The sequence below is a fragment of the Priapulus caudatus genome, unplaced genomic scaffold (genome assembly GCF_000485595.1).
Source record: "Priapulus caudatus unplaced genomic scaffold, Priapulus_caudatus-5.0.1 Scaffold684, whole genome shotgun sequence".
Classification (NCBI taxonomy): domain Eukaryota; kingdom Metazoa; phylum Priapulida; class Priapulimorpha; order Priapulimorphida; family Priapulidae; genus Priapulus; species Priapulus caudatus.
Genome location: NW_014577745.1, coordinates 124,876 through 128,483, shown reverse-complemented (window position 1 = coordinate 128,483; position 3,608 = coordinate 124,876). Strand labels below are relative to the sequence as shown.

At 47.7% G+C, this 3,608-nt stretch overlaps 1 protein-coding gene across 1 annotated transcript in view; it reads left to right on the top strand.

The window, feature by feature from the left end:
- Positions 1 to 3,608, top strand: part of LOC106812764 (coronin-6-like) — a 20,147-nt gene that overhangs the window by 12,160 nt on the left and 4,379 nt on the right. The gene's annotated exons all lie outside the window — the stretch shown is intronic.

Genomic DNA, 3,608 nt, shown 5'->3' with positions numbered 1-3,608 from the left:
CCCCCTTCCTCCAGAGAGAGACACGCACACACACACGCACGTACGCACGCACGCACGCACGCACGCACGCACGCACACACACACACACACACACACAGACACACAGACGCGGTACGACACCACGACAGCAACTCGTCACTAACGCCTACCAAATGTCTGATACAGTCACCGGCGAAATATGCGATGCATGGCGATATAAAAAATTGCTTTTTTTGAAGCTTTTCGTTTCATTTACGGTGCCGACGGTGGTCCCGGCACCATCGTAATGTTAAGCTGGGAATAGCGAGGTAGCTCCTGGTGGTTAGAAAATAGATAGATGTAAGAGATGAGGTGAACAATCCCATATAGCGCGTATAGCAGGTCGTAATAGCAATGACCTCAAGCGGCTACGATATTGTTGTTCCCGTAGTTTGCAGTTATATTATGCGGGCCCTGTAATCACAGTACACCCATAGCACGTCAGTGTACTTGTTATGCACACAATAATGCACTCATATTGCACCGATAGTGTAAATGTACGAGTAGTGTGCGCTACTGTATCCTTACTCTACCCTTACGTGCGCGAACAGTGCATGCGTAGTGTACCGATAATGTAAATGTATCCGTAGTGTGCCTCTGAATCCTTATTGTACGTATAGCCTCGTCAGTGTACCCATAATAAAATGTACATGTAGTGTAGCTCTACGTATCCTGTATGCACCCAATAATGCACTCATAGTGTACCCATAGAGAATTTCAGGACTAGCGGCAATGCACGCATGTAGTATGTTCATAATTGACCCGTTTCTCTCAAATATGTAGTGTTTATATTTTATCGAGTCTGTGATGACATTTAACTGTCACGTCAGTCGTGCGAAAAAAGTTGGCCACACCTCCCGTGCTAGCAAAATTCGTGTAAGGAATGGAAAGCAAGCGTGTGTGCGAAGGACACATGCCCTCTTAGGCTGTCGTACATAGCACAACCAGAGAAACATGCTAGTTTGTGTTCTGAGGGTGGGGGTGATAGTGTAAAAGCCAACATCAGACACGCAGCACCCTGTATTAGCAAGACTCCTAGCATCCCCGCAGCAGCAGCATCAGCGCTAGCATCATCCCAACGTTCCCAGTATCCCAGCAGCAGTACCAACACTTCTAACAACAGTACCGACACTTTCAGCATCCCAGCATCGGTACAAACGCTCCCAGCATCAGTACCAACACTCCCAGCATCCCAGTATCTCAGCATCAGTATCAACGCTCCCAGCATCTTAGCATCAGTATTCCCAGCATCCCAGCATCAGTACCAACGCTCCCAGCATCCCAGCATCAGTACCAACGCTCCCAGCATCCCAGCATCAGTACCAACGCTCCCAGCATCTTAGCATCAGTACCAACGCTCCCAGCATCCCAGCATCAGTATCACTGGAAGCATCAGCAGCGCTAACTAGTACACAGCAGCGGACGGCTGGCAATGTGAAAAGTTCGTGCATCGTGCAAAATTAGCTTTCTGCTGTTGCGCAACCATGCCGCCTGCCGTGGCGCGCGCCTGCCTCGCTGCTGTATGTACGTATGTATGTACTATCACACGCTCACGCACACACGCACGCAGCCGAAGGCACACGCATGCACGCGCACACGCACACGCACGCACGCATGCAGGCACGCGCGCACGCAGGCACACGAATGCACGCACGCACGCACGCGCACGTACGCACACACGCATGCATGCACGCACGCACACGCGCACGCACGCACGTACGTACAGAGAGAGAGACCTGCATGGGTGTGTGTGCGTGCGTGCGTGCGTGTGTGTGAGTCCCCAGTGTTTGTATCCCGTGAGAAAACCAACGCCTTTTAGCTTCACTATCAGTGACAGACTCTCTCAGTCTCAGCTGACCATCGTGACCCGTCGCTCTCGTATGTTGCTACTAGCTCTCCCCTATTGGCGATGTCATTAAGATTAGCAACGTTAAGAGCGATGTCATTATTTCCTACAACATTGATTCAAACAAAGTTACTACACGTTTCACTGGCAGAGCCCTCTCTCGCCACAACTCCACTTATCTTTAGACTGACTCCAGTCCAAGTCCTCGTGCCTGCCAAGGATAGGTTCTTTACGATTTGAGGCGGAAGTCTAGGAGTCGTCTGCGTAAGACAAAAAAGTCGTGACGCCCCCCAAACAAAAAAAAACAAAAACAAAAAAAACTAGATTTTTACGTACGATGAAGAGGGACGATTTTCACGCGCTTTTCTGGTCCTGTGACCCGTTGTCACAAATAAATTAGTCTTAACATTGTCATTAGTCTTAAAACATGAACTTTTTCTCATAGACCGTTGAGAGAACACCGTAAAGTTATGAGTCTCTCATTATTATGAGATTGTTACGAGAAAAACTTATGATCAATGTTAAGACTACTCTTGTTTCTGACAACGGATGCCGGACCTATATATACCTACCGTATACTGCGTATGAGAAGCTCGTAGCTTTACCATGTTCTCTCAACAGTCTGTGAGAAAAAGTCCATGTTGAGACTATTATCATTTTACGACTAATTTCGTTTCTGACACCGGGTCCCCCTGTTCGTTATGCACCGCCGCTTGTCCCCAAGACAGCTGACCTGCGAGAGAGAAGCTGTGAGATCTTTACTGGGCTGGCGATTCGGAAACGACTGGCGAAGAATGCGTTGGCGCAGAGGTCGGCGGGAAAGGTCGTGGCTTGGTTCCATTGTGTTAGTGTGTTATCTGGAGTGAATAATAATAGATCTTATTCTATTATTATATATCTATTAATTATTGATCTATTATTATATATCTAATTGTGGAGCTGGCAATTTGTTGCTGCCGGAACACTCAGTGGCCAAGTGCGCATGCAAATCGTCTAAGAGACATATGTCATCGTGTCGTTTCTTTCTGGCACATCTGCACCAGAAAGTGGCAAATAATGGCTCTGAATGTGAAGCGATGTACAGAATGATATTGCAGTCAGCTGGTGGGACTGTGTATGTAACAAGCTGACCGAGGACGATTGCAGACTGTCAGTCTGTCAGATTTTGAGGACTAACTGTCGTACATACTAACCAGGTGAAACCGCAATTTCGCCAGGGGTCTGAAAGCTGATCTATGTGTAATCAATAAATTCTTTGACCTCAAACCTCCAAAATTGACCTTCCTAACTTTTTTTGAGAAAATAGGCCGAGATATGTGAAACCCATTTCGGTGCCCGCGAGAGTGAAGCCCGAAGGAACGATAGTCAACTGTGACCTATGACAAAATCTTAAATAGCAAACGCACGCCCCAATCGATTCCTTGATGTTTAAAACGCCACAAAGATTCCGTACTCTAAACTTTGGGCGCGAAATCGACCAAAGAAGGGTAAAGATAGTAGGCAAATAACAGTTTCGGGTCCTCTTACCGTGGGCCCATAGGGGAGTGGGGGGGTTGTCCAACGGGGTTCGAAATTTTTGCGGTCTCCTGCAAAAAAAATTCTTAGTTGAGAGAACATATGAACCCAGATTTGACCCTTACAAAGACAGAGGGCGAGAGGTCCTTCCCCCTCCCCTTTCCATCCTCTCTCCTCCTCGCTCTCTCCTCCTCAATGTCTTCCTTCGGCTTCAACTTTCTTCCTCACT